This window comes from Rattus norvegicus, chromosome 13 (assembly GCF_021556685.1).
Source record: "Rattus norvegicus strain SHRSP/BbbUtx chromosome 13, alternate assembly SHRSP_T2T, whole genome shotgun sequence".
In the NCBI taxonomy this organism is placed as follows: Eukaryota; Metazoa; Chordata; class Mammalia; order Rodentia; family Muridae; genus Rattus; species Rattus norvegicus.
In genome coordinates this window covers 65,657,635-65,667,870 of record NC_141546.1, presented here as the reverse complement: position 1 = coordinate 65,667,870, position 10,236 = coordinate 65,657,635, and the positions used below count along the sequence as shown (strand labels likewise).

Here is a 10,236-nt window from a genome sequence, read left to right as displayed (position 1 = left end):
CAATACAAATGCATGTAATTTGCTAGGTCTGTGCTCTCAAAAGGTAGTTGAAGAAAACTCACTTTATGTTGTGCCCTGAAGCCGTGGCTTTCCGCTGCTGCAGTGTAACATGATCCTATTTACTCTCTGCAGTTTCTTTTTCAAGTAGCACCTCTGTGCAAGGCTCCTAGGAGCCTTCATTGTCATCATGGAGGGTAGCATTACAGCGGGAGCCCTGGGGCTTACTGTCTCGTGTCCACCTGAGTTTCATTAGGCAAGTAGCTGCTCAGTGGAAGAAAGAAAACAGTGGTTTCTTCAGAGCCCTCCCCCCACTGCTCTCCCACATTACCCTTGCTTCTGAAATTCTCTCTTCACTAGACTTTGGCATAGCCTCTTTCACAATGAGAGCACGATGTTGAAGATCTCGGTTCCCCTCCCGCCCCTTCCTCCTGCATTTGCCACACGTATTAAAATCCTAATTATTGCCAGTTATTAAATGTAGTGTATTTCAGCTATTTAGAAAGGTGTCCTTGGGATCCATTGGGAGAGAACTAGAATTTTTCTGGACTCTTCAAGTTCTTCAATGACAACAGTAAGCAGTCCTGGTCCTCTGTGGTATACACATGCCTTTCCACACCGATGAGACATGATATTCTTTGCCATGGGAATCGAGAGGTTGATGATTGTTTGCTGTGTTTACTGTCTTAGTAAGACACTGCAAATACCATGATGTTTCAATTTATAAGATGCCACTTATGATGCAGTCCAAGGGTTTTGTTATTTTGGAATAGGCTAAACATATTTCCTCACCAGGGATGCGTCTGAAGTTGGCTCAAAAAAATGATATTGCTAATTTATGGCACAATCTACTTGCCTCAAAAATGATGAGATTGTGTTACTGGAAAAATAGAAAATATGTTTAGTCTCATACATGGACGCTGAACTACCATGTTTTGGAGTGATGTGGAAATATCTTATAACTAATTGTATAGTGTGTGCTACCTCCCGACCTCCCAACTGGTATCCAGTAAGAAAGTCTGCGCCCCCATTGTAGTTGATTTTACAACCAGAATTCAAAGTGGGGAAACTAGGAGTGTTAATTGCCAGTGACTTATAAAACTAGACCCCCTTTTGAACTAAACTGTATGAGAAAATAATAGTTTAAACTTTAATAAAATTGTGCTGATAATTCAATGTACATACTGATTATATTCCCATTACGATTAAAAATAGAGAATAGGAAACAGTTCATATTATCCGAGGGTATTTAAAATGTCTCTGCAGATAGAGAAATAGCAGTTAAATCATGAAATTGTCATTTATCTTCAATTCCACTTTAATAGATTATTTAATGTGATTTTCCCCCTGATTTCCTCTTTGTGTGCGCCCGTGTGTTCATTGAGAGGTTTTGTTTCCTTTTCGGCTGATGATCAGGATGTAATGACAGGAAGGGCCTTGAATGGAGATTGATATCTTACCGACATTGGGGAAAAGTCGATTTCCCTTTTGGGAGCTCAGTTTCAGTATCAGAGTGAGGGAACTGGGTTTGAACACGCCTAAGGACATTTCTGACTGTGATATTTTGTGACTATTTTACGTATGCCTTTTTAAATAGTCTCTAATACACGTGCGTATGGTTGAATAAGTCAACTGATGTGGAAAGAAGTAGGGTCTAGCATTGAACGACCCGAGTGCTTGCTCTGCTGGCCCTGTCATCCCGTGTCACTAGATGGAATGATGGGTGAACGTGGCACACTGTCTTAGGCTTTTGACTAGTCTTTAGGGCTTAGGAGCAGGCCCACAGGACAGTTCAGGGAAAGATGTGTGGCTACAGGTGGTCGTAGTTTGGAAACACAGAGCCCAAGGAGGAAGAATGTGGAACCCATGAGCAGTGTGGGGATAAAGCTCATCAGAAGATGGTTCATGCAGAGAAAAGTGAGAAGGACCCAGTAGCACCAGCAGCACATGGGGAGGGGAAGCGGCCGCCCTGGGCTGCCTCAGTGCACGGAGGCAGAAGCCAGCCTCAGTTATCCTAATGATAATTAACTGTGTTGAAGAAGCCTTTTAACTCCCAAAGTCATGCTTCCTGTATTACTTTTAATGAATTAATTTATTTTTGAGACATGGTCTTTTATATAATCCTGACTGGTCTGGAACTCATGAGGTAGGCCAGGCTGGTCTTGAACTCATGAACCATCTTCCCGCATCTGATTCTTGGTGCTGGGATTCTACGTGTGTACCCTAACACCTGGCTACTACAGTAGTTTGTAACAGCTTTGTTGAGATACACTTCTTCATCATACAATGTACTGCTTTATCTGGTAAAATTATTATGTTCATAGATTTTCCTGACCCCCAATAAGCCCTGTACCATTTAGTTGTCAGTTTCCCAGTCTTCTCCTGAGCAAACCACGACCCCACTTTTCTGTCTCTCTGAGATTTCTTGTTCCGGCTCATCCACTGTAGAGGTTATTTATAGTCATCTGTGGTCCTGTGTGACTGGATCCCTCCGGCCAACATAATTCTTCCAAGGTTCACTCGTATTGAAACATGTGCCAGTCGTCAGTCATCATTTCTTTAATATGACCAAATTATATTCCACCACATACCATATTTTACTTATATACTGGTCTGTGGTGGAGATTTAGATACTCCCTACCCTTTTATTAATAACTTTTGTGAATATCCACACTCACGTTTCTGTGCAGACATGTTTTCATTTCTTCTGAGCGTTTATTTAGAAGTGAGCTCTCCGGGTCATGGTAACTATATGTTTAATTTCTGAGGGTGTGGGCAAGCTACTGTTCAGAGCAATTGTAACATTTTATGTTCCCAATAGCAGTATGTGTGAGATCCAGTTTCTCCATATTCTTATCTGTCACCAGTTATTAGAATATCTATATTATTTTTTCTGTTTTTAATACTACTCAAATTTCATTCCTGTCTTCCTCTACACAGTGTGGTGTATGGTGTGTAGAGGTGAGCTGATGGTCTCTTCCACCTGCACTCCCTGTGTTACCCAGGGTCTAGTTCTCCCCTAGTTCTCTGAGAAGCAGTTTCCAGAGACAGAAGGAGTGAGAGTGGACACTGTGTTTTAATGAGTTGGGCGTCCCCTTCTCTCACAGTCGCATTTCACCCTGTGAAACATATCCTATTGGTCTGTGTTCCTTGCTCACTTACTGTGTTTCAGGCATTGCCTTAATGCACTGAGGGGCCAAAAGAAAATAAAGCCAGAAGGAAGGCTCCTGCCATCATGGATCCTCCATTCTCCCGAGGAAAGGGGAACACAGGCAATGAAGAGAATAGTTAACACACACACAGGCATCTAAAAAAACAGGAAAGGGACATGAGGATCTCATAGTGTACTTGACGGTGCTAGGATTTTAAGTATAGCAGCTGGGGACCGTCCAGAAGAAGAGCTTCTATTTCAACAAAGTCTCAAAGGCGGGGACATTGAGCATGTCTTCACGAACAACTTAGCAAAGTGTCCTGGTGACAAGAGCCTCTTGACACATTCAACAGCAGTGAGATACTCGGGTGACATGGGAAGAGATAGAGGGGAATGGGCAAACGGGGCCTAAAATATGATAAAATGTGCTCAGGAAAAAAAGGCTTATAGCTCCCCGCAGGTGTGGTTTTGTACCATGAGCGATATGGAGAGCTACTTTGGAGTTTCAGTTATTAATTTATGTGTATTGGTGTTTTGTCTCCATGTATGCATACTATGTGCATGTACTACTTGCAGAGGGTAGAAGAGGGCACTGGATCCTCTGGATCCAGTGATGATTGTGAGAGTTGGGAATCAAGCCACGTCCTGGGGATGAGCAGCTCATAACCATGGAGTCATCTTTCCAACCTGAATCATAGAGTTCTAAATGGTTCAGTGACACAATCTGACCTATCCATCTGCAGGACCATTCTGGTGCAGTAATGGGAAGCAGATAAAGAGTGGATCCAATGGAAGATTATAAATTCCTCAGGTGGAGTTGATAGCCATGGGTGTTGGTTCATGTTTGTTCATATATTGAACTTGTTCATATATCGAGTTTGGGTATATTCTAAGTAGAAAACCAAGAAGACTTGATGATGCGTTGGATGTGAGGTATAAGGGAAAGGCAAGGTAGCATGACCTCTGAGACTTGGTTTGAGTTAATAGGAGCATGGCAGGGTTATAATCCTGAGGTGGAGAATGGTGATGGGAGATAGAAAGGGTGGGAGGATGAGGCGCCATTTTTGAACATGTGTAAACTTGAGACACCTTTTGATCAGTAAGTGGAGATGGAGGAAGGAAGTGCATGACTAAAGAGTTCATGGGGGACAGGGGAGGGCGCAGAATGAGAGATGTTAACTTACGACCCAAAGCAAACATGAAGATACCATTTAGGGCTATCGGACTAGATAAAATCACTAAGGACTGGTTGCACTTGGGGAAGGGAGAGGTCCGAGGACTCAGCCTGGAGTTGCAGGATGCTTGTTTAGAGAGGTGATGAAGAAGAGACTGAGAGAAACTGAATCAGAGTGGCAGGAAACGCTCTGTCTTAAAAAAGGAGGCTGGTTCATTGAACGGAGGTTAGCAACAGGGAAGCCATCGATGTCTCAGTGGGGTGAAGGCAGTGAATGAAGGGCCTGTGTGGGGAGAATGCAAGAGGATGGAGAAGAGAAAGGGAGCAATCTTTGTAATTGTGTTTCTCTGTGCAGCTACAGGGGTGGTTGCCCTGCTCACGGGCTGAATTCGAATCTCAGTGAGATACATTATTCAACTGGGTTTTTTCAAAATGCAAATGTCATGGAGTAGAGTGGTGTGCCGGCTGGTTTCGTGTGTCAACTTGACACAAGCTGGAGTTATCACAGAGAAAGGAGCCTCCCTTGAGGAAATGCCTTCATGAGACCCAGCTGTAAGGCATTTTCTCAACTGGTGATCAAGTGGGGAGGACCCAGTCCATTGTGGGCGCTGCCGTCCCTGGGCTGGTGGTCTTGGGTTCTATAAGAGAGCAAGTTGAGCAAGCCAGGGGAAGCAAGCCAGTAAGTAACATCCCTCCATGGCCTCTGCATCAGCTCCTGCTTCCTGACCTGCTTGAGTTCCAGTCCTGACTTCCTTTGGTGATGGACAGCAATGTGGAAGTGTAAGCTGAATAAACCCTTTCCTCCCCAACTTGCTTCTTGGTCATGATGCTTGTGCAGGAATAGAAACCCTGACTAAGACAATGAACATTCATTTTGGAATGGAAAACATATGTGTTGTTTCTTATTCTTTAATAATTTAAGCAAATTGTTCAATAATCTTGGCTTATCTCTCTTTTGTTATCTATAAAATGAATGCACTGTCATTATCAGACAATGGTAAAGGCATGGGACTTTAAAGAGATTGGAAACAAAGAGTTTGGTTCATACGCAGAAATATCAACACTGTGCATCTCTTATATTTAAAAAGTTTATTATTTTATTTTAATAAAACCCATAAGCCCTCATTGGCTCTGGACAATTTGGTCAGACCTGTGTACTGTTAAGAAAATACGGGGTTGGGAGTTTAGCTCAGTGGTAAAGCGCCTGCCTAGCAAGCACAAGGCCCTGGGTTCGGTCCCCAGCTCCAAAAAAAAAAAAAAAGAAAGAAAATACCCTTTTGTAATGTAAAGATTCTGAGAATTTTTCTGACCAACAGCAGAATTACTTTGAATCATAAGGAACAGGAAGATTCCTATAAGGAAAAATAACATATATGCAGACTTTGAAAATTTAGCTGCTCTTATATGAGCTGAACCTCAAGTTGAACGATTTCCAGTTCTGTAAGTATAGGAAACAAGAAGCTGCCAGTCCCCCCTTGTCCCAGCATGTTGTGCAGGAACAAGAATTTCCATGAAGGTATGTATGTATATGTATGTGGTGTATACACATATGCATATGAATATATGTGTATATATGTATATATATACACAAGTGTGTATATATGCATATATATTTATATATATAAAGAGAGCTCTGAGGAACTAAAGAAAGTTTAATTTTCTTTCCTTCAGTTCTGTGGACCTAAGATGAGCAGTCTGTGTCTAATCGCCACTCCTTAGCACCAGAGTAAGGAGTTTTGGGTGAACAATGGTAATTTGTTTCTCAGGATGAAATATTTTAGTTTGAGGTGTGAATGCTACTTCATAAGATACTTTTGAGGCTAAGTAGAGATGCACTGCTATGCACAATACAAACTCCCTCAAGACGATAGAAGAGACTGGGGCTGGAGAGATAGATGCCTCACTGGTTAAGAGATCTTCCTGCTGTTAGAGAGGGCCTGGGTTCAGTTCCCAGCACACTTGTCAGGCCACTTACAACTGACCCTAACCCCAGCTCCAGGGGATCTGAAACTATGTCTTGGTCTCTCTGGGCATCAGCAGTAATGAGCTCACTCCAGATGGAGCACACGCCTATACATGTAGTTAACATTTAAAACCACGAGGAGGACATTAGAGACTGGATTTTGATAAATATAGTATTTAAAATGAATGAGGAATATTTGTTCAGGTTACCACAGAATGAAGGTATTTCATGTTTGTTTTTCATTAAACTGAGGAAAAAAAATCTTTTACTTGATTGCTAATAAAACTATTTATGGTTTGCTTCCTTCCAACATAATTTTTGCTGCTTTCTCCTTGAGTGTTTCATTCATCTTATAGGTCCTGCAACAGAAATACATTTCCCAGATCCGTGGGAAATATTTCTTCAGTGGATGAAGAAGTGAATGAATGATAAGGAACAGGAAATTTCTCTGTGTGCTTTTAGTCTATCCTGTGGAAGCAAGTGCTTCTACGAGTATTTAAATCTTGCCTTTCATGTCTAGGAGTCTGCTTTTAAATCTCCTTACTTATGAGAACAAAACTCCCAGCCTATTAATATATCAATCAAGCCGTTGATAATAATATAGCTCTCATCTAAGCTTGACCGAGATGGAATGTTGTAGTGTAGAAAACACTGGATTCTTGGGTAGGTATTGAATGCTTGCTATTGATGCGCCTGGGCTGTGTGTATCATGTGGAATGTGTCAGTACCATGTCCTTAGGGTGTCCACTTACTCTCCAGTATTAACTGGGCCTACTGACGGAGTGTCACAGCAAATAAACTCATTTCCAGGAAGCACGGCACATTTCCACACTGTTTTGTTTGCTTGCTTGTGTTTTGGTTTTTGTTTTTTCGTTTTTGTTTTTTTACAAGTCTGTTAGGGTTTTCAATGTCAGTTCTGTCTCTTCTGGTAAGCCCTGTTAGGATTCTACATATCTATGGAGAATAGAAAAAAATGAAACTGGCCCCATCTAAAAGGGCAACAATATCAGCTTTCTTCACCCTGGCGGCATTATCATGGTTAAATAAAGCAGTGCGCGTGAAGATGTTTTAGAAGTACGGCAGAGGGCCGACAAGATGGCTCAGGAAGTTAAGGCGCTTGCTGCTCAGCCTGACTTGCATTCGATTCCCAGGTCCTACATGGTAGAAAGAGACAAGCAATTCCTGAAAGGTTTCCTCCGACCTCTACACATATACCATGTCCCTCCGCTAATAAATAAGTAAACATGTAATTTTGAAATACCCAATTCTAAGAATAAAACATACTCTGAACATGGACGGCTCAAAGTCACATTCGTCTGTAAAAACTGAAGAGGAAGTCAGGGGAAGCCTTACAGAGTCTATATAACGAAGGAACTGCGCCCCTCAGAAGGCACGTCTGCTTGGTTACAGGTCCACGTATAGCAAAAGACAATTCACGCCACAGCTCCAGTTCGACATCAGCTCCATTCCGATACGCTGAACGTTCAAGACACATGAGTTCTCTGTTACATCATTTCCCTGACTGCACACAGCACTGCCTCCTTGTAGAGAAACCTGCAAGGGAATGAAGCTGCTCCATTACAAGCCTTTATATTTATTTATTCACTTAATAGTCAATATGTCTGCTACTATTCATTAATGTCAAGGCTTGTGCCAGGTGTGTTGATTCAGAAACAGTGAGACAAACTTCAGAGGAGGCCAATGGACTATCAGGAGGGGAGCAGGTATACATGGGGATACTCTGTATATTCCGTAGTGGAAAAAAACCACAAAGTTCTCCACTCTCACGAACTCAAGCAGGGTTGGCTAGCGAAGACTTTCTGGGAGAAGTGTCATCTGGGCTGAAATCTGAGGAATAAAAGCGGCTTTAATCAAAATGTATTAAAGGTTTTGCATTTCACGATGAGAGCTCTTGGGAGCTGGAAGGGTTGCAAAGATCATCGTGGCACCGGTGCAGGTTTTCAATTTAGAACTTTATCTCTTGGCACAGTGGAGCAAGGGAGTCTTCGGGGCTGGGAAACGAGAGTTGAGGCCATCTCTATAATACAGGGGAGGAAATCCTGGGGGCACCAGGAGGAGACCTGGGCACCGGAGGAAAGGATAAACGTATGCGTTATTAAAGAAGTCCAATTGACTTGGCTTTGTCCTACTAATCGGGGAAGATGACTACAATAATCTACTGAAATTAGCACACAATTATGAGAGAAAAGAGCCGGATGCACATGTGCTTCTCCAAGAGATGGTGTCATTCCCCGGGTAGTGAGGCTTGGTAGTAAGCTCTGTAGAGACGAACTTGACTGAAATGAACAACAACCAGAAGTTCATGGGCCAGCAATGAAAACATATTTGAGCAGTGTCCAACCAAGTTCTTGCTAGGACTCAATGTGTTAATTTATTTTGCACTTGAATCACCAGGATTCCACTGTGGTGAGGAACTGTTTCTCCTTATAAATATGTAGTGATGTCATTACACATTAACATCATGCAATTAACTGTCCTGGTTCTGGGTGCACCCACTCCAAACAGCTTTCTGATAATGTAACCTCGTGTCATCCTTTATAGGGAGAGAATGCTGCGGTCAGACGGACACATACATCAGGTTCGTTGGACAGTCATATTCCTCATCAGTAACTCATACTTTGGCATGCCAGTTGTATACATCAGCCTCCCTTGTTTAAAGTACTGTGGCAGTGTCATGCTCAAGTTTCTGAGTTTTTAAGTCTGAGAGCCAGATACTCGTCAATGATGGTGAATTTATCACAGTCCGTGTTTCCCTGGTGGGTCCGTTTGGGTGGCCCGTCTGTCTCCAGGTATCACTCTCGGCATTTCTAGCTGTCAGCGTTAGCTGGATGTGCCAAGTAGCTGTTCTGTCCACTTGAAACTTACACAGACGACAGCTGAAACCATCGGAATAAGTGAGATCATCCAAGGCGAGTGTAGACTCAGGAGAGAAACTGGATAGAACTGTGGAGAATGTAGACCTTCAGGGGACAGAAGAAGCTCATAGAGGATTCTGAAAAGGCAACTCCACGGAAAACCGCAAGAACAAAGGGTACAGGTTTTAAGCGAGCTGTCAGCTCTTTCATTTATATGATTAATGAGGGTAAAGGTCAAATAATAGTAAGGAAAAGTCTCATTGGACATGAGGAACCATAAGGCTGAGTGGTGACTAAGAAAATGAATTTATGAGACAGGAAGCAATCGGCAGAGGAGGCTCTGGACTTTGATCTCTATCTTGGATGCCCAGCTCCTCCAATGGCTTGCTGTATTACTAACTTCGTGTTTAATATGATGTAACTTATAAGATTTATGTGTGGGCCAATTATAATGGCTGTCCAAAATTTCTTGCACATAGTAAATTCTCAACAGACACTAGGTCTTGGGTCTTAGGGTTGTGTAAGGACGTTCTAATTTCACAAGGTAAGAAGGAATGAACAGTTAAGTACTGTTTGAAAGTAGTCCACATAGTTGAAAAATGTTGCAAGTGACACTAGAGAGACGAGACAGCCTATGGAAGGAGGGCTCAGAAGAATCGAGAAGAGAGGTTGCAGAGGGATCAGTTCTTGGCAGGTACAAAGAGCAGCAGGACATGTACAGACAGAGTTACAGACAAGTGGTACCCAAGGATACAGGATACAGAATACGTGTGTGTAAAATGGCAGCCCTTTATTTCACATGACGTATAACATGGCGTATGACCTCACACGATATGCCAAATTATTTTTAAAAAAAGAAGTAGATTTCACAAGTTCTTTTGGCTTGCTTGTGTGTTTTCATATTTTGTTTTGAGAAATATGTGAAACCAAGATGTGCCCCAGAAGGCAGAGTGAAATACTTTCTAGAAAGACTGTAACAAAATACTACCGACTGGATGACTTGAAAAAAGTGTAAAATTACTATCATGCTTCTGAAGGCTGGAAGTCCAGAATCCCAGATCTAAGGTGTTAGTGG

General features: G+C 42.3%; 1 protein-coding gene across 2 annotated transcripts in view; it reads left to right on the top strand.

The window, feature by feature from the left end:
- Positions 1 to 10,236, top strand: part of Hmcn1 (hemicentin 1) — a 457,385-nt gene that overhangs the window by 1,243 nt on the left and 445,906 nt on the right.